This window comes from Cataglyphis hispanica, chromosome 15 (assembly GCF_021464435.1).
Source record: "Cataglyphis hispanica isolate Lineage 1 chromosome 15, ULB_Chis1_1.0, whole genome shotgun sequence".
Lineage (NCBI taxonomy): Eukaryota > Metazoa > Arthropoda > Insecta > Hymenoptera > Formicidae > Cataglyphis > Cataglyphis hispanica.
In genome coordinates, this window is record NC_065968.1 from 3,459,308 (window position 1) to 3,481,541 (window position 22,234).

The 22,234-nt window shown below is 37.3% G+C and overlaps 1 protein-coding gene across 2 annotated transcripts in view; it reads left to right on the forward strand.

Moving 5' to 3' along the window:
• Positions 1-22,234, forward strand: part of LOC126855113 (uncharacterized) — a 124,956-nt gene that overhangs the window by 53,511 nt on the left and 49,211 nt on the right. Inside the window, exon 1 of one of the 2 annotated variants that reach the window (XM_050602499.1) lies at positions 16,311-16,382. The exons of the other annotated variant lie outside the window; for it this stretch is intronic. The gene's annotated coding sequence lies outside the window, so the exon portion shown is untranslated. Of the gene's footprint in view, positions 1-16,310; positions 16,383-22,234 lie in introns of those variants that run through there. 2 annotated transcript variants of the gene reach the window in all.

Here is a 22,234-nt window from a genome sequence, read left to right on the forward strand (position 1 = left end):
TATAAATCTAAAGTAGTTGTATAAATCTAAAATAATGGTACAATTTACAGAGAGAAAATATTTTAGAGAACGGAAGGGACAAGATATTTCGAGATTATTTATAGCACTAATAATTGAGCTCCTTATCGCGATTCTTAAACAAAGAGAAATAAAAAAATTTTTTAAATTCCAAAAAATTTATCATAACTTCTGCCGAGTTTTTAATAAAGCGAGTTAGAAACCACAGTATAGAATCATTCGGATTAATAACGCTGCAGTTGGTTTTAAAAGACCTTACTTTAAGATAGATGAATAAATAGCGACGAAGGGGCAAACGACGCTAATCGTTCTTCTTAACGTAGAGCTCCTAGCGCGTTTATCCCAAGAGAGAAAGAGAGAGACAAGGCGACAAGAAGAGAAGACAAGAGGGTGACGCATAGAGCCCTGGCATTGTTCTACCTACTCGAGGCCCGACGCGACACGTTTAGGATGACTAAGCCCCGGCGCAGTATTGGGTACACTTTCACCTGTAGGTCCCCTTTATATTCAAGAAGAGCCGCGGATCGGAAGGGTGAGGGAGGGAGGGAGGGAGGACGGGAGAATCCGGATAATCTGAAAAATACATGGAGCAACCACTGAGAAAAACCGTCTGGATACTGACACATACCTAGTAGTAACTTTATTTTCTTTCCTACAAGTCCCTAAGCGATTTAGTGATTATGGTTTTAGAGTTATTGCTTTGAATATTATTGAAAGACAGGAATTCTCTTGAGAATCTTGAAAGTCCGAAAAATGCATATTAATAAATCTAAAAGATCGAAATCTTTAAAGTCTTTAAATTTTCTTGCTTTTAAAGGTTTTGAGATACTAAAGTCTTTTACGAAACTCTTAATTACAGAAAAATTCGAGCATATTAATTTTATTAATGAAATTAATTGTATAATATTAATCCAATTATTCAAGTAGGCGTTTGACAGCTGTCAAGCGCAAGGTATCATTATTACATGTAAATGCGTGCGAATAAATTTATTGCCGCCTTGATCGGACACGATATCAATATAGTATTATAATCATAGACAAGAATAAGATTTAATAAAAATTTCCTTTAAGCAAACACTGATCTGTAAATGTTTGAACAAGTGTCAAAATCGCTTAATTGATACGAGGAATTCTAGAACACGTTTAAAACGCTAAGTGAAAATCTAAATCTATGATGCAATTGGTTACGCGCGATTAAGTTACACGAAAGATAATTTTAATATCGATTTAATTCGGACGCAATCGCGCGTTCTTATCTAGGAAATTTGAAATACGAACATGTCTCAAACTTTCCCGAAAATTCCTATCTGTAACTAATATTCCAAATGATTCGTCGTATTTCTGAAACGACTCGTGGATGCTCGTTAGATCCATCGCCATGCATACCGCATACGTAGAAACGACGACGAGCAAGAAGAAGAAGCGGACAGAGAGAGAGAGAGAGAGAGAGAGAGAGAGAGAGAGAGAGAGAGAGCTTAGCGTATAGCGGCCGCGAATGGGTCTTTAATTCGTGTCGAGGGACCATCGAAGTCTCGTTCCGACGAGACCGGACGTCTTTTCTCCTAGCTCGGGGGACCGCGAGCAAGAAACGCTCGGGCACCGGTCGAGCGATCATGATATAGCAAATGTTTGAAATGACTTCTAACAAGGGAAGGATCCCGGATCGGGTTGTGTACACACATAGACATTCACGTACGTGCACTTGTATACGCGCACCTGTGTGCGTCTGGGTACCTTGATTGAGGGACGATGCAAAGGTCCGTAAGGCCAACGAAAGGGTAGACATAGGAAGCGAGACAGATGGAGATGGACAGGTAGATAAGTAGATGGATAGACAGATAGTATTAGAAAGAGAGAGAGAGAGAGAGAGAAACAGAGATAAAAAAAAGGGGAAAAATGAAGGTGGGGGAGCCTCGTTGGTTTTTAATTGCTCTCTCTCTCTCTCTCTCTCTCTCTCTCTCTCTCTCTCTCTTTGATTGTATTTCCTTTTGCGATTGAATAGTCCACTCGAGGATCTCCACCGGCGGGCCTTTGACGGTCACGTATCGTGATTAGTGTCAAGTGTTCTTCGCGCTCATTCCGCGCAGCCGCGTTCTCATATGGGAAACAGAGGGATGAATGTGGGGGTGGCGGTGGCGCGACGAGTATTAAAAATCCTGCGCTTTGTCAAAAGCAAAAGCGCGATGATTCTCGCATGAGCGAGCGATTTACGTCTTATGAGGGCGGCAGCCACGTCAAAGTTCAGAAAATTCTCGATATTTTTGCCTTTGAATCTGCGAGTACGGATAAAATCGTTTTCGTTTGAAGCGACATATACCTCTTTAAGGGGCGAGGTCCACGATTGCATTAAAAAGCGCGGAAATCGTCCCTTTATTTATTTCTCACTCGTCGCGAATAGAAACGGCATCGCGATCGGACAAGACCTCGAAGCATTTTTACTTTATGCGTTCATAAATTCCTTACGACCGTACACAATGGCATAATAATAATAATAATAATAATAATAATAATAATAATAATAATAATGATATACCGTACAATAGCAAAGCGCTTGACATACTAAATCCGTGTACTAATACGAAAATGTGGATGCGCGATATTTCAAAAATAATGCACGAAACCATTTCTTGAAGTTGTAAGCCGGGAAAATAGTTTCTCTCTCCACGAGTACATACTATCGATTTTGCAATAAGCTATAAAGCATAATCGCTCCCCACGGCGACGCTGCTTACATAAAGCTACCGACGTGAAATTTTTTGGTAACTATATATATATATATATATATATATATGTAGTAGAGAGACAAACAAGTAATATCAGCGCTCTGAGAAGAAAATCAAGTCCAACCACTTCGTCGAATGGATATTCCATGATACGTAGGCGAAAGTATTTAATAAAAAATTAAGCTCAGTGGATGCACAAAGCAGGGCATAGTCTGACCTCATTAAATTACGCTCGATGCTGATACGAACTTTCTTTTTTTTTTTTTTTCTCTCTTCTTTCTCTGTGACTTCATTAAATTTTGCAGTCGCGATAAAATGCATGGTACGCTTCTCTCTCTTTCTTCCCTCCCCCTCCCCCTCCTCTCTATCCCGCTCCCTCACGGGATGATCGGTCTGGTGGCCGAGTGGAGAGGAGAGAGGAAAGAAAGGAATAAGAACATCCTCGATGGAGGAGCATTTGCGAGGGGAGGGGGGAAAGTAGGAAACGAATTACGACGAAGTGGCACTACGTCGAATTGATGCTGGATGAGAGAAAACGTAATTATATGCACGGCGTAGTCGCTCTCTTTCTCTCTCTCTCTCTCTTTCTCTCAATGCTCTCCAGCTCTGTATTATCTCGAGTCTAATCAATTGTCAGCGCGGGTAAACTACCGTTTGCGATTACGCTTGGCGGCGCGATTCGTCAATGAGAAACTTTCCAGAGCTCAGTTCCCTTATATTCCCAGCTTCTCTCTCTCTCTCTCTCTTCGTTGGAGCTTCTTTAAATTTCACGACGGATCGTGACTATCTCATCTCCGGAAGGATCTCTCAAAGGTATTGAACGGTATCGTGACTACACGTCGACGCAACTACCTACAGCATAAAAATTTTAGGGCAAGTTGGAGTACCCGATAACTCGAGAGTGGATTAAGCTAGTAATTTGTAAGACACGGCTTAAGTAAAGTTTCACATTTAAAGTGGATATTATTGATCTCATCCACTCTAGTTTCGATGTCTCGAGTCATCGCGCATGTCGAAAATCTGCTCGTATGTTCAAATGTTTAACGTTTTAAAAATTCAAATTTATTTTATAATTATTTATAAGATAAAAATGAACTCAGGGCCAAAAAATTTTTTTTAATTATATAACAAAAGGAAGATAATTTTATTTAACCTTCTACTTTCAAAAATGCTGATTATCAATGCGAATCTCTTTTTTTTTTTTTTTTTCGTTGGAAAATTGAATTTAGTACTGAATTTCACCATCATTTTTTTAATTTCAGACAATTATAATTGTGATATCTTTCATTGCAATTTTTATCATACATTTACTCACTCTTATTTTATATATTTTTTCTTTCATATTTTTACAAGGTAAAAATTTAACGATGCAAAAAATATTTTAAAGTTAAACAATTATTTCGAATTGATGAGATTTCTCGTTAACAAAGATGATCGGCATTTGGAAATAAAAAAATTAATGAAATAATTTCCTTCTTTTTTCGCGTTATAATAATTCAATAAAATATTTAAAAACTTTTTATTTTATTTTATTTTTATTGCAAGACACAGGCTGATAAAACGTAAAATAATTTCAACATTCTCTATGCATATATACGTCACATACACTAAATAAACCTTATTACTACCAATGTACTAATATCGGTGTCAGCAAAATGTCAAAACTTGAATTGTTCAATCCGCATCGGAATCCTATGAATCCGATGGATTTATGCTGTGGATGGAGGTACGGTCACTCTTGAATACACAATTTCAAAATTCCCTTCACACCGAGTTCGTTCACACGGGTCTGCTCGCCCGCGCAGCATAAACGCACCTCTGCGCTATGCGGAATACGCGAAGAACGAAGTGAAACGTAATCGCACGCTTCGATGCTCCCGGGAAGATTGCTCTGACGGGAGAGAGAAGGAGAGAGAGAGAGAGAGAGAGAGAGAGAAAGAATGCGGCAAGCGGATTACACGATTACGCTCGTAAAGAGCATTACATCGTAGTGCAAAATTAACGAGAGAGATTAAGTAGCCGCTAGTGAACCGAGACGTTGTTTCCATAAGCAAGAAAAGCGACGCGATAGACTTTTGAGAAAAAGAGAGAGCAAGAGATTTCTTCGATTTCGCGAGATGTCGAGCGTTTATTCTCGCGCGACGTTCGTCAAATTCGACGCGGACATCACAAATTGAAGGTGGAAGAAACGCGAAGGAACAAGCGGCGCGGAATTGATGGAAATCGTTGAGAATACGTGTAAGAATGTAGGATTGTGCGAGAAAAAGCGAGGCGAATCCTTACGAGAAACGAGAGGTGGTAGCGCGGAAATTTTTCAGAAATTTATCGCGTCCGCGCGCGCGGCTCCAACTTTCCATAAATTATACTTTCAGATCGATCTTTCCCGCGTATCGAGCGAGCACTAAAGGCCGAAGTACTATTATTCCTATTCTTCTCGTATTGAAAATTACGTGAGCTCGCGAGCGAGAGAGAGAGAGAGAGAGAGAGAGAATGAAAGAGAGAAGGGAGCGCGATCTTTGATCGACCAAAGACGGCGCGCGTTGAATTAATTGCCAATTCCGCTGCGACGCTAAAACGTTGCCGCTTTGCCAGACCGCTGTAATCATTACTGCAACGATCGCCGGTAATTTACTAATCTATTTACGCCAAATGCCAAATACAATCCCGATAATTTATCGATATCGGGGTGCGCCCGCTTCGTGTGCTCGATAAATCTTTCAGGTTGCCAATACGCGCGATTTTCGCGTCGCTGCAAAATGAAATGCAAGAATCATCGTGTCTGAATCAAGAGAGGGTATACGAAAGCCCTATACATTTCCGCGCCCGTACACGTCGTATATTTCACGTCGACGCCTCGAAAATCCCTTCCCGACTATTTCGTTTGATATCGCAAATCGTATGGTATCCGTGGCTCTACGGCAAATTTGCAGAGCTGGAAAAGATAGCCGCGAGATCGGAATATGTCGATTTTATAAAGCGGGACAAATCGACACAAGTGATGTGAATGACAGTGACAATTATTTTATTTCATTTTACTTTATCCCTTTTCCAGTCAACTTTCTAGAAAACTAAAATTTATATATTTTTACAATTAGACTACGTTTTCAATTTGCAATTTCGTTTTCTCTAAATAAAATCGCATTGAATTGATGACCATTTATAAAGTAGAAATTAATTAGAAATTATATTAGAGATTGATGCATGTTAAATGTCGAAATTCGAGATTACCCGCAAGTTCTTGCAAAGTAAACATAAAGCGCATATCTAGACTTCGGATCCTCGAGAGTTCTTCAAGTACTTGATTTTCAAGTGAATATTATGAGTAATTAGCAAATTCGATTAATGTTATTTCACGATGTCAAAGTCGGCCGTAACCTTACGGGAACATCCCGCAATGTAAATTTGACGTTTGGAAAAGAGCTACGAAAGAGCACTTGATATAAAAAACTTAATATTCAAATTTAACAAAAAATATAAAGAAATAATATAAAAAGGAGGCAAAATTTTATTTAAAAAAAAAAAAAATAACGAACGACTTAAATATTAATATTCGAATAATATCTGCCTCTCTGGAAGCTGCGATTGATAGAATATTGCTGCTTGATCGAAATGACAGGAAACGTAATCATATGGCGCTTTACGCGGAGGTTGCCAAGCGGTAGGAAAGCAGCTCATAGGTCAATCATCCGCCGTTCTTCATCAGCGCAACTTCAACGTTAATGCATCGGTGATAGACGCATGGAGGATCGATAGCGCGATATAAATCTCCCACATAAACATACACACGAGACCACCAGGTTACCTGCCGAGCCGTACGAACGAATATGAATTTCGAAACAGGATATCTGGAATTTTCGCACGACCGATGTATTCCGGCATTTATTCGTATATCTACCACCCAGTAGTTTGCCAGTTGCCATTTCGTTACCCGTAACAATTATACACGGCGCAGATAGTAAAACGTAGATAATGGAGCGTAAAAGAAATGGTGAATCTTTGACGACACGAACGACGGTGACTGGGTCAATTTTTCTATGGCAAGTCTAGGCACGACGGCATGAAATATCACATTGGTTACGGTAATCTTTAAAGGTTTCTATGGAAACTGAAACAGAGAATATTGGCACAATGGAGAGTGAGAGAGATGGAAAATGGGTCTGCGTGCGCGCCCGTCCCTTTCGGCACACAAACCCATTTTTGCTCCTTCTTTGACAAAGGCAGAAGAAAGGGACATGCAAAATGCTGCTGGAAAACTCGCGCAAACTAGAAAAGAGCACAGGATATTCCAGAAATTGAATGATAGATGGATGGACATATGATGTTTGTTCTCGTGAATTTTACACCGATGTCTTTCTCCGCGAAAATGTCGCGACACTCCTTTGACACTCCTGTGACAATATTTGAACTGTATTTTACATTTACATAATTTTTTATACTGAATTATATTTTTGAATTGTTTGTGCGCTACTAAAAATAAGAATTAAACTTTATACATTCATCGTGTATTAAACTCGATATGACTTGATTTAATTATTATTCAAAGAAACTATATTTATTTAATTCTCTATATTTCTATATATTTAATTATATATTTATTTTTATATATTTAATTCTGTAAATGTAAAAATGACGTATTTTGCTTTTAACAGCCTGTACTTTAACTCTCCAATTAATTTTTCGTCTCTCCATTGATGCGTGATTTTCATTTTTTTTTTTCTCCACGAGATATTTGTCTCGTTTGTTTGGAATTATATTTTACATTTATATAATTGGTATTGAATTATATTTTTGAATTGTGCTACTAAAGGTAAGAATTAAACTTTATACACTCGTGTATTAAACTTGATATGACATTTAATTATTATTCAAGGAAACTATATTTATTTCATTCTGTACATTTCTACATGTTTAATTACATATTTATTTTTGTATATTCAATTCTGTAAAAATTTTGCTATTCGTTATTTTTAACCTTCAGCCCATACTTTAACCCACCAATTAATTTTTCGTCTCACGATCGATGCATGATTTTCATTTCCTTCTCCGACGAGACGTTCACCTCATTCGTTTGGCCGTCTAATGACTCGCGAAATCATTATTTTTCTGGTACAGCGCCTCGCATTCAAACGAGCGAGAACTTCGACTCGAGGCTTCTCCATCGGAATCTCCCGAGAGTTTGAACGAGGCACCACATGGCACGATGATGACATTCAACGCGCGCGTTTATCGCGATAAACAATCCTCTCTCGGAGACAGATTATGTTGTTAAATCGTTTCGGCGGTCGGTCGCCCGGACTGATCGGATGGACGGGAAGCGCGAGGCGGGGGAGAGGGGGGGGAGGGGAGTTAAGAAAATTTAGTGTGGCTGCCAACTTTATTAGGCGCGATTATATTAGGCCGCCACGCCACGTCAGTGATTTATTCAGTCGCTCGCAGTTCGGTCCGGTCGATTACATGCACCCATCGTGTGCGTGTGCGGCCCCCGCTATACGTGCCATATGGCGAGGAACGCGGTAAATCATTCCTTGTTAACCATGAACGCGCGCGGCTCTCTGAGCTCGTTATAAAGCGAAGCTCAAACTTTTTAAGTATGCAAAATGCTCGCGAGAGCAAAAAGACGTCGCGTCGAGCGTTCGAGAGCTACTGATATAACTATGACGACGATGATCAGCCGCTGCCGTTACCTCCTCCTCCTTCTTTTCTTGCGGGCTTCTCGAACCGAACGATACTTTGTCAAGCGCACTTTTCAACTTCTTACGTAAGCCGTTTGCAAACTCCCTCGCGTTATTTACGGATGTGCGTGCTAACGACGCGCTTGGTAATTCGCGTCGCCCTCAAATACAAAAAGTATTTTTTATCTATTATTTATATTTTATATATTATATATATATAACTTTTATATTATGTATACTTTATATGTATAATATATAAATTATTAGAGATATTTTATATATATAAATTATATTTATATATTATTAATATATTATTCTATTATTTATACATATATTGTATATATTTTTATATTAAAATACTTTCTCTTGCACTTTGTTTTTGTTTAAGATTGGGAGAATAGAGGAAATTAAAAAAGAAAATATTGCATTTTGTTTTTGGTAAATTTAGTTTTAATTTTATATATAAATGTGAAATACATTAAAAACATTTTAATTATTAAATTTCTTTTTAAATAATTTAGAGTGATTCACTAAGGTAAATATACTAACCAAATAATAATACACCTATTCGAAACGTGTTAGCTAACAAAGCGAATGTGAAATAAGATTTGCTTGAAAGCATCGTGTCAGCGGTGCCAAAATATTTTTGACACATTGCCAAGAGTGGGATTTCCAACGTTTACCACCAACACGATTGCATTACATTAAATGTAAATGTAGAATTTCTGTTACGTTCTTATACGTCGATAGTATAATATGAATCTTTATACCAGAAAACAGATGTACCACGTTTCCGTCTTCGATTCCATCCACGTACTTGATTATCGACATGTCTCTTTAAATGCGCCAGAACGGACAATATTTGTCAATATTCTGGAGATAGAATTCTCGCTGAAAGGTTGAATCGTTTGAATATATAAACCGATGAATTTAGCAGTCGCTAAATCCATTATCGTATTTTTTATGCATGGAATCATAAACTCAGAGGTTAATCGATTAAAAAATCCCACACGCAACGTGCAGCGTAAAAAAACCGAGAGACGCAAAAGGCAATTAAACGTTCCAACGAAGGAAAATCGCAAATTGATGAAGAAGCAGATAAGCACATTTTTTTATCGATTATATAAAATGGTATAATCACAGCAGAATTAAAAAAAAAATGATAATCTTTCCACTCCTTGTCCTTTTTTTTTTTTTTTTCTTTTATCTCCCAAGATCGATATAAAAACTTATCGGCATCTTTTCTGCAATGTAACCAGTAACGAGTAAAACATCGATATCATCCTCCTCCGTTACGCTCCTTTATTCGCGGGTTAATTGGTGAGAGATACAGACGAGGTTCCACCGATACTCTCGTCATTCCCGTTGATCCATCGTTCCCCTTCCCTCCCCTCCTCTTCTCGACCCACGCTTAACGGAAAGGATCTAAGGAGATATCCTCTCGGCGCATTGGTACGGCATCTATAATGAGCGGCGAAAGGGAGGCGAGTACGTCGGATTGCAAATCTCGGATGCTGAATAATCGGGATCTTTCTCGCTTGCTTCCTCCCCCTTCTCATTGCGCCTCCCTCTTCTTCCTTCGAGTCCGATATCCACCTGCCGGACCACGGCATACCGTGGCCTATCGCCCGTAGGCCTCTCGCTTTTACCGAGGATGCAGACGCGCGCGATGTTTGATGATAGTACGCCCTTAAAAAGCAAGCCTCGAATACTTCTCGGCGCTAGCTTCTCTTTCTCTCCTTTCCGATCTCTGTGAATACGTACTCTACAATATGTCTCTCTTTCAGGAAAACTGTGACACTATAAAATATTTTTCATTAAAAGAGCCTTCAATTATGAATTCGAGAATATGGGAATTTTTTCTCGAATGAAAATATTTTTTTTTTTTTTAATCCGTAACTTTTTTTTTAATTTTCTGTAGGTATGACGTATCGTAATAATGACATACATTTAAAATTAAAAAAATTATTAATTAAGATTGAGCCGTACTGCAGTGAGATAAAGAATGAAATAAAAAGTGGAATATATAATTTATATTATATTATAGTGTTATAAAAGATGGGATTCATCATTTGTAAATATTGAAAAATATCAAATAAAATTTTCATTTCGTATGTGCAGTTAAATTCTCGAGAAAAATAACATTGTAGATTGAAAAATTAATAATGTTCTTTCTCTCTTTTAAATACGCTTCACAATCCAGTCTCTCGAAAATTAACTCTTGTATGAAACAATTTTATTTAATATTTCTGATTTTTTTACACAAGCAATTACACGTTTTGTTTTGTTTTTTTTTTTTTTGTTTTTTATACTATGATATATTTATATATCGCAATCAAAATATATAATTACAAGGAAAAAAAAAGAGAAAAAGGATATAGTTTTATAGTTGAAGTTATTCATAAGTGTAGCGGGGTCGCAAAAAGATGTGTCCTGCTTATTTACTTCTGAAATCTTTACGAAATCATAAATTCAAGAAAGAAGAAACCCTCCTGCTCCCGCCGCGCCTTTTTGTATTCCGCGCCGCTTAACAGGCATTTATGTGCGAGATTTACCGTGACACTCTGTATAGTTCCTTTAGGGCGCGCACAAAGGATCGTGACGAATTTGAGAAAGGAGCGTGTCAATTCGAGAGACGGACTCATCTTTTCCGATGTCTGGCAGCGTCTCGCGCGTTTGTTGCACGTGTACTGTAATTATTATGACGCGCGTATAACAACGGAGAGAATTCTGGCTCCCCGTTCTCTCTCTCTCTCTCTGTCTTTCATCTTCTACTATAGCTTTGTACGCCTAATTATCATTCGTGCACGATGCTTGACTCTCCGGTCTCGCCCCGACTGACGCTAACAAGTCGCGCTCTCCATCGTAAATGGGAGCACGCTCTCCTCGCGTGTATCAAAGCATTCCGCTGCAATTATCGAGATCATCCGTCGACTAATCATCGACAGTAGCGAGGCTAGCACGACACCGGTAATCGAAGGAATAATTTGCCATGCCATAAACCGAGTCTATCTGTCATTGAATGCAGTGATTAATCGTATAATCTCTATTCTGTCGGTTTTATGTAAAAGAATAAAAAAATTTTCGGTCTATGATTATTGTTTTTACGTAAAATCGAGAATATCAAAAACTGGAGAAATTTTTTTTAATAAAAAAAAAAAAATCAAATTTTTAATGGATTATCTGAATTTCTGTTTAATGGTAGTTCTTTAAAAAAAAATTTAAGCGTTAAAAAAAATTCAAAACATTTTTTGTGTCAATATTGTATAGTGCTTTTACACTATTTTAAATTTTAACTATTCAAACTTTTTTCTCTTTCTTGCGTAAAAAAAATTTCAGTTAGGTGTCATCTGTATGTCGATACACGCTTTTACGAGAAAAAATTGAATTGTACTTATTTCCCTTTTAAAACTCTGACAGTTATTGATGAGCTAAAAGGATCCTTCCACTTAAGGGCTAAATTAACATCGTTGTTGGAACTGCGGAGAAAGTCATTTTCGCTTTTAGGCCATAGGGTCGGGGATCGACGGGAGAATTTCTTCGAGTTCCTTGTCTCGTCAAAGGGAAGTCACCGCACGAAAATTGCGGAACAATCTGAGGTAGAAAGTTTCGCAGCTTTATTCTTCGCTCTCTCTCTCTCTCTCTCTCTTTTTTCTTTTCTCCCGCAACGCTTTTATGCAATGTTCGATCGATGAGCGGAAAAGTTCTTTTATGAGCAGTTAAGAGTGACGCATACACTTATCCAAAGAGCGATAAGACCAGGCTCCTCGACCGCCGCACATTATCATACAGCCTCGTTATGTATGCGGAAGAATATTGCATGAAACATTCATAGATATATATGGGAATAAACAAAGCTTTTTCTCTCTCTCTCTTTCTCTTTCCGCGATTTAGCGAACGAGAGCGCGGCCGCGTCGCGTTTATATACTTGGCGAAAAATTCGTAGCCAGACGTCCCGTGCTTGTTTTTCCGTCAGGATAAAATATATAAAGAGCTTTAGCGCGCATGATCAAAGCCGCCGAGGAAAAGGCAACCTGGAAAATACACTTTTTTAATTAAATTGCGTCGAAACCCTTTTTGAGAAAGTTAGGAGTCTCGCGGTGGTTCATTCTCTCTTCCCTCTCCTCCTCTCCCCCTCGCTTTTCCCAAACCCACTCTTTTCCTTTGCGTTCGTCTAGTTTTATTTATCTGTATACTGCACACACGGTGGACGTGGAGTAAATTAAAACCGGAAAAAAATATTAAAACAGGTACGCGCGCGACGAATAATCAATAGCGTTTCGAAGGGAAAGCAATTGTACGATGATACCGCTTTATAACGATCATTACCGTTCATTGTCCACTCTAAACAAGATCTCCGTTAAAGTCCCGTATTATTTCAAGGGCGTTGAACATTAAATCCTCTCACGTCCATCGGTTTTTCCGATATTTAAGATAGTATCGCTTTATCGCGAATATCTTTCTCCAATTGTTTTTCACGTTTTATTTGGATTCTCACACGAACGCGGAATAATATTCGTCGAATTGTTTAGAAGGAATATTATATAATTAACGCTCGCATGCAGCAAAATGGAATTAATTATGATGAATTAATTAAAAGGATCACTGCGAAAAGTTAGGCTCTCCGCCTGATCAAATATCGTCTGACGCAACATCAACAAACTTTTTTTCGCCTTCGAATGCGGCTCGATAATAATTTGAAAATGCGCGATAATAGAATTATGATGTATTTACGTTGTAAAGCACGATTTAGCCCGGCAAGTGTATTTTTATTTCGTGCGAATTAATTAACCTAACAGGATATATGCTCGATGTATTTCCGCGTGCGGTAATCAAGTTTATACTGTTCGCATTAATTCGAATATTTCCCTATCAAATTCTGCAATGAATCGGGGAGGAAGCGTCGGATAATAATAATTCATATAATTGTACTCTTAAAAATATAATATTTTATTAAATTATAATAATTTGTTCCGCGAAGCAGAACTCTGGACACACGTCATCGCATGGGGCATCGATAAGCTTCTGGATGAAGCAGTGAATTAGATTTGGAAATCGGAAATTCGCGTTAGAGCCGGCCTTTGTACGCATTTAATGCAATTCGCTGTAGAGAATCGAGTGAACTTCTCCACTCGCCACTTGTTCGTGTGTACATGGTCGGATGCATCGATGAAAGACACGAACTGGCTCTCTCTCTCTCTCTCTCTCTCTCTCGCGTATTCAATCTCTCCTCGAACGAGACAAAGACGCGCGCGTCGCGATTGCTCGGAGGGAAATATACAGGAATGCGTTACAAAGTGCACGAGCGAATGCGCGCGCGCGCGAGAGAGAGAGAGAGAGAGAGAGAGAGAGAGAGAGAGAGAGAGAGAAAGAGCGGGTCCAGAGCCTGCATGCCGAGAGCGCATCTCCAATCGCAACATCTCCCCGTTCTCTCGTAAACCGCCATTTGAACCGTCCGCGAGTAAAGGAGGTGCTCTCGGTGGAGATTCGACGATGCACAACTTTCCTCGACGTCGTTTCATCGAGGGAGAGATAGAGATAGAGATAGAGATAGAGAGAGAGAGAGAGAGAGAGAGAGAGAGGGAGGGAGGGAGAGGGAGAGATGGACCATGGCAATACACGAAGGGAGATTGAACGAAACCGAGTAGAGTTTCGATGAATATTCAGATGCCGCGAAAATACGAGCGAAAATGATGCCGATCGAAGCGTGAAAATTCCCCCCCCCAAGGTGCACTCTTTCGTATCTGTGCAACGACGAATTTGCCGATCTCGCAATGATTCAAAAGTCACGTGCAGCTTATGCTGAGGAAATTAATTAAGCGAGGAAGATGTATTTGATTAAAAAATAAAATTTTTTATTTTTTTTTTAATAACAAACTAAAGTCTTACATAAATTTCTACATATAATTTTAGAGCTCAAATTTAATATTTTTTCATAATGCTAATTTTTAATAATATATTCTTATCTTTAATATTTTAGAATAAAATCTATATAATTGTATCATATGACGTATATATTATAACGGTTTAAGAATCGCGTACAGTTTGTGCTTGAGGAAATTAATTAATCAATAAAGAAAGATAAATAAAGAGAAAGATTACTCGATTTAAAAAACATGATATGTTTTTTATAAAATATCTCATATAAATTGCAACATGTAATTTCAGAAATCAAATTTAATACATTTTAATAATACATATATTGTATATATCTATGCTTAATATTTTAGAGTTGAAATCTCTATAAGTGTGTCGACGTATACATTACATACATATGTGTATATATATATATATATATATATATCTTTATCGGATGAAAGTGCGTATTCTCGCTACAATCTGAAGAAGTTGATCCTATTCCATGAGATAAGCGAAGGTGTAGTGTCATTCTTTTCCTCGAGATGAGAAATACATGATTTACACCATTATTTCGCGTCAGCCAACGGTTCTTTTATCGCTCATAACTATTGTGTGATAACGGAGACCTCGGCGCGATCCTCGGTGTAATACCGCGTCCCCTCGGCAGTGATAATTTATGTGTGTGTGTGTGTGTGTGTGTGTGTGTGTGTGTGTGTGTGTGTGTGTGTGTGTGTGTGTGTGTGTGTGTGTGTGTGTTTCATATCTGCCGTATGCTTTCTTTCTAACTCGGCAAGCAACGGAATCGGATTGCTCGGTCTCTGTTCCCGAAGAAATTAAAACTTGCCTTGCGCACATCCGCGGGGGAAGAAAGGTACCGAAGATCGTCCAAGTTGTGCCGCGCCATCGAAGTTGCTGTGGCCAAAGACGCCACAGAGTTCGGGAGAGCGCGGCGGTCTCTGTTCGGGTCAAGTATAGATTGGGGGAGGAGAGGGCAAGGGATGTTAGTTGGTGGTGGGTGATGGTCATGAGGAAGACGGAAGAATCCCCCGGAGGAATTTAACGCATGGATGAAGCCGTACCCACGGAGAGAAGGGAAAAGAAGACATGCACGTGTATCTGACACGTGCACACGTGTTTACCTGTGTGCGTGACGTAAAGTAAATAAGTTCTCTCTGTCTTATTCCTATCGGATTACGGTAGTCCCCCCCCCTGCCCCTCCCTTCCCTTCTTTTTTTTCTCTCTTCTTTTTCCTCTATCTTCCTCCTTCCTCTCTGACACACACACACACACACACATATACGCGTCACGTGCCCCAGGGGCAGGTTCGAAACTTCTAAGCGGATTTCGTCTCGCTCGCCGGAGGACGAACGTAGGTATATGGGCCGTCAATCTTGCCTCGTGTAAAATTGGGCATTATAGCCGCTACGCCGTATTGTGTATACCGAGGAGCGAGCGAGGGAAGCACCTACGATGGGGCACGCGAATGCATCTCCAGGTGCATCTCCGCGTCAGGGACACAGGCCGGCTGAACTTTTTCATCGCTTGCGTGTCGAAAGTGCTGATGTTCAATCGCACAGTCGAATACGCGTTTCGAGGGTTGCGAGAATTAGTACGTCTTCTCGTCGACATTGTGACCGAGCGTTCTCACGATGCTAAGTGGCCGGCTCGTAGAGCTGTATGGGTTTGTAAATATATAGCAGGGCATCTCGGCTGAATTCCAATAGGATTCTGAATAACGTATTGGAAAATCGAGAAATGAATTTTTGACACCAACTCCTTTTATAAAAATTATATAATTATTAATAAATATTTTTGTGATGCATTTTCTTCAACAATTTTGATAGCGTTTTAGATAAATAGTTCGAAATTAATTTATTAATTCTGTGATTTCTAAGTTTAAATTAGTCACTGATAAGTATTTATACGAATGTTACATTGGGGGAAGAATTTATCTCCTTATTGTTGGAAATTAATTAATTAATTCCTATATCTTTGATGTAACTATTTCGATGTGTATAGCAGCTAAGGACTCGGATTATCACGAGTGTTACAATTGTTCCTTGTTACATAATCGGCCGCCAACTCCTCTGCCTGGAAGCACTTAATTTCCGTAAGTAAGATCTCTCGTGCGCAGGTCATTAGTATTATTCGTGTTAAATCTTCGCAGTTTGTCGAGTGTTTATTATGTCTGCAACAATAACATGGCTTGTTTGTAAAACATTAGCCTACTTTGTAAAACATTAGTTATACTGGTTTTTCGCTAAATCGAGAAACTTGTGTGCCTCTGGATTGGCTTTAAACTTATATTTATAAAAAGCGCAGGTTATAATTACGAAGCTGTAGAAGACTTTATAACGTATAATATTCATTTAGAAACATGAATTTAATTTAATGAATTAAAAGAATTAAATATTATTTAACGATTTAAACGCATACCTATGAAAGCTACGAAAAACTTTTTATAACACATAATCTGTGTTTAATTAAAACGGTTTGGGCAAAGCTTTTTGATCACAAAATATATCATAAAATTTGATATTTATTATCTGCTTAAAATACAAACAATATTAAGTAATCGAAGATATAATAAATTAATTTATAATAATAAATTAATATATATATATATATATATAATTAGTTTATTATGTAATAAAATTTTTATCAAAAAGGCTGTTAATTTTAAAATAGTTAAAGATCTCATTTTAAATGTGAAAAGTTAACAATAGAACAAATTATATTATATAAATTATATTATATTAAATTAAAGCAATTTAATAATTTTATATTACATTAAATTGCTTGATTTACTTAAAAACTCTGTATAGTGTATTTTATATATATATTAAATTATAAAATTTCTATTATTATAACTGTAAAATTTTTAACGTGAAATGCACACATTTTATTATTGTAATTTAAAAAATAAGACTCAAACAAAAGTAATCAAAGATATGTATTATAAAAATCTGGACAATTATTACTTTTATTTCGATTTTATTTATTTATTTATTATTGTTACATTCTCAAAATAAAATACAAGTGAGTCATTTAACGTTTCTAAAATTGTAAACGGGAAATTGATAAAGGAGTGCTTATCTTCTTAAAGATACTCCAAAGCGCTCTCAATGTGAATGCAACCCTAGATAGCTCTTTTGCTTCTCGTATCTTTCGACCACATCCGCTCATTGGAATCAGTGTAGCCCTTTAGATAGCATATAGCTCGTACCTGAGCCACTGATCGTGTAGATTAAATGTAGTCTTTGAAAACGTCCGCTTCACTTGCTTCTATCGACCTTTCTCGCTCGTTTTATTTTGTTTAATACACTCTTTCTTCTTTGCTTTCTATTAATTCTTAATCGTTTTAAGTATCAGATGTGTTATAGACGATTCAATTTTTTTTTTCTGATACAATCCTATCAAAAAAATACGAGAAAAAAATTTGGAAAGAAAAATTTATTTTTAACATTAATATATATATATATATATATATATATATATATATATATATATTTATATTTATGTGAAACTTTTACGTTAAGAGTCTTTAATGATAATTTTTCATATTACGCAAATAACTCTATAATTTGATTGCAACTTTTGTTGAGAAAAGTGAGATTCGTGAAACTTTTGGAGCGGAAAGTTCAATAGCTTCGGAGTAATCAATGCAGGAATTATCAATCTCATTATTGCGATAAAAAGCGCGCGCAAATTTTATAAAGTTGTATGACATTCCTTTTACAATTTCACGTAATTAAATTGTTTTATAATTCAAATATTTATTTGGAGAATGCGCGATTTATTGAAGCAAAATTCGATCAATTTACCATTCTGCGCGATAACTTGCTAAATTTTTTATCAAAGGAATGCCCGAGCAATTACGAAACAGAATTTACCTCTGTTTCGTTGGGAATCTTAAAAATTGCAATAGTAAAACTTTCCCCGTTTTATGCTCTTTTATGCTCATCGATATATTTTTGGCGGTTTATCTGTCTGCGTTTGTTCGCGCATCGGATGCATCGCATTTTCGTAAATGTCGCATCAACGAACTCCGTGGAACAATCGCGATTAAATTAAAGGGAATGATATCCGCGTAAGCCACGATCGGCCGTTTTCGCCGAGTTGACTCTCTATCCAATTTTACTTGCCTCAAACCAGACGCGCTACGAAATCGTTCGGGTGCAACGAGCGGTTTTCGCATTGCGATATCAAATAGAATTCAAAGAGAATTGGAGATTATGCGACAGGAAGCGCGCGGTAAAATGCATCCTATCCTGTAGAAAGACACAAGATAGAAAGATTATTGTGTTTTCCAAAGCTCTGTTTATTTTAAAAAATTCTTTAGCAAGCTTTAAAATTATATTACACTATATTAAATTCAAAAAATAATTTTTCAAGAATTTTTTTTTATAAACGTAATAACATGTTTTTGTACGCTATTGTGCGTCAAGAAAAAAATACCGGATAGGATTATACTTTATTATACTTTATTATAAAAATATTAAAGTGTGCTGATATTAAAGTAATAAAATAATGAATAAATATTAAAATAAAATAAATAAAAATAAATATTAAAATGGCATGACACTTGAAAATCAAAAATTTTAATTTGATCCATGTACACGCAAAATCGATCGAGGGCCTCGTCGGGCGAGAGAAAATCTCGTTCTTGGACGAGCATCAGGTCGAATAAATTCGCGGCGCGAAACGCGCGTTGCCTGGAGAGGATGCCACAGCCGCGCGTCGTCCCACAACAGTTTGCGAAAATTACTGCTGTCATTTGCCGCCGGCTTTGTTCTTAGCCGCTGTATGCCGGTGCGCGTCCGTGCGCGTTCTTTCTCTCTCTCTCTCTCTCTCTCTCTCTCTCCCACTTTCGCGCGCGCGCGCGCTTGTGGGTGCACGCTAACGTTGCGATGCACCCCAACGTCGTATGATGGATGACGCGAACCTGGGTGCAAGAATAATGGCAGCTTCTCGGTTGGGGCTCGAAGCACTTCTGAATACGACGGAAAACTTTATTACCGTACCGCGACACGAATTTCTCCGTGGAACTAACGACGCGAGTGTTGACCGTGGAATTGGCGAGGAGTTCGTCCTCATTTTCGTTATTAATAACGGAGCGATAATTAATAGCATAAAAACCGATACACATTATTAATGGAAGATCATTAATTATATTATTTATTAATAATAGAAATATGAAAATTATTAATGGCAAACATTTAATTATTGCGTTAATAGAAATAGAAAATGACACTTGATGCAATCTCTTTGTTGTAACGAAAAAACGCCTTTGTTATTATCAGTGGTTTAATGAAAATTTCATATTGGACGTTTTATTTCATACATCAAGTACACACACGTACACACGCCCTCGCGCAAAATGTAATATCTTTTTCCCTTACATGAAAAATATCTCGTTATTACTAAAAAGCGTGTATGATGAATAAATTATTCGTTATATTATTTTCAAAATATGAAGAACAACAGGTGGATACAGTATACGATTTAACACCATAATCGCTTTAGTTGAGCAGAAAAGCGAATAAATGGATTTCATTATTTTATACTGTTAGCATATTTATTACATACATATGCGTGTAGAGTGTATCGCATACCAGCTTTCGTAATATGTAATCTTAATGTAGCATTATCCGGCTTTTAAATGAATATTAAACGGCTCTGTTGGTCTCTCTTTCTCTCTCTCTCTCTCTCTCGAAAATGAAATAATAAAATGTATTCCCTCGATTTGGCGCAAATAATATTTGACGCAATAATCAGGCCGCTTGTAAAATTGATGAATCAATTCCACAATGAAAAATATGAACAAAAACCTGATCGACGATTATATATATATATATAAAAAAAAAACATAGATATATTTAGAATTGTCCTCTCCCCCGTTGATATCCCGAAAAAAATCGTTATTTATATATTATTTAAAATTAATTTGGAATACAATATTCGATATAAATATTAAAATATATTAAAATATATTAAAATAAATTGAATATTATGTGCAGAAAGAATTAAAATTATCTATTATTTATCTGGATTTAATCCGGATCGTTTTTTACAAATATATTTTATACATTATTTTAAGGCATATTATTTTCTGTTTAACATATATATATGATTTTATTATTCAAAATCTAAAGTTAAATGTATAATAATGAAATAATTAAGAGAAGAATGATGGCACGAAATAATTGTGATAATTTCTCATAATACACATAACATTTACACAATATAATTTTTTTTTTTTTTTAAGAGAAAATTCTTTTAATTTTTATATGAAAATAAATTTCCCTTTGTACAGAGTCTATCACCTTTATGTATAACGTAGCGTTAAAAATACGTATATACTATGTTAAACAGAAAATAATATGCCTTAAAATAATGTATGAAATATATTTGTTAAAAACGATCCGGATTAAATCATATATATATATATATATTTTTTTTTTTATCTAATTTACTTTGGTCTGTTTGACAAGAATGCTGGAGAAGTACGCTGAGGTATATAACTGCATGAATTATGCTTTCGTTACCCTTGTTTTCTTTGGCAACACGGTGGATTGCGATGTTCCGCGCCGTGTCCGAACCGTACAGCTGCGCTCGATAATGACGTAACAAAATTTCTGCATAGGTCCGGTGCGCACGACGGGGGTCACGGTGCGTTGCACCCTCGCACGCACACGCACTCGTACGTCCCTGCTGCCGCCGCGATGGCATTGTGATTGTGAGCGAGTATATGCTCGAAGCAATTTCCTATCTGCCTTCCTGTGTCCCTCCCGCGCCCCCTCTCTCTCTCTCTCTCTTCCTCCCTATCCCTGTACGCGGCCACCGATATCGTCCGTTCGTCCCGATCGGGCTGTGTTTCGACTTAATTGCTTCTCCTGGGATATTATTTTATCGCCGCTACGAAAATATACGTATGGATCCTTGGCGTTCAAAATTTGGCTAATAAACATTTTCTTAATCACGTTAGAACGAAGTCGAGATTATCAAGAGAGAGAGAGAGAGAGAGAGAGAGAGAGAGAGAGACTGAAGTGCGTTCTCTTAAAAAAAAAAGAAAAAAAAGAAACTCGCGAGATAAAGATGAATTTGGAATTATTCAGATTCCGGTCTCTCTTTCAAATAGATCGTCATATATTATAACGATGAGTTTGATTTATGGATTTTTTATTTTTTACATGCGATATCTGTGGGCAATTTTTTCCTCTCTTCCTCTTTTTTTTTTTTTATAATGCGTATCAGAACAACTACAACATCTTTCGAGATAGAAAATTCTCAGTTATACTGAAGATTGTAAAAAGAAAAAAATTTTATCGCAGTGTCAACTTTGCAGTGCTAAAGTTAGATTATAAGAGCGTTGCTCCAGTTGCAAATTGCATTAGCGATTTGCAGGCACGGCTCGGTTTAGGAGGAGGAGGGGAGGAGGAGGAGGAGGAGTACCGCGAATATGGCGCGAAAGAGGGAAAGCGTGTCAACGCGCCATGGGGGGAACATTTTATCGATTTATCCATTATCCGTTGAGTGATCTAACACGACGTCCGTCCATTCGTTAGCGCGGCACAACCTTCGCGATTAATTCCGATATCTCGCCTGACAAAACCAGCTTCAATTAAAAGCTGTCGCTGGCGTTTTAGTTGCGCCACGCGGTTGTCTGAAAATTCTATTACACGTAACCGTACGTTTCGTATATAGTTACAAACTGTCCGCGTGCGCACGGTGTTTCGGAAAAGTTTTCAAACTAAAGAAACATTTGGGAAAAGGACTAACTATCGTTTAAAGCTATCGTTTATGTATTTGAGAAAAATATTTCTCTAAGTCTCATAGAAATATATAAACAAATGTCAGATATTTGTATTAATTAAGATAATCAACCAAGTATATATTTTTATCTGTTAATTAAGGTAAGAATTGAGATTATTAGGTTTTTAGCCTCTTTTTTGTAATCAC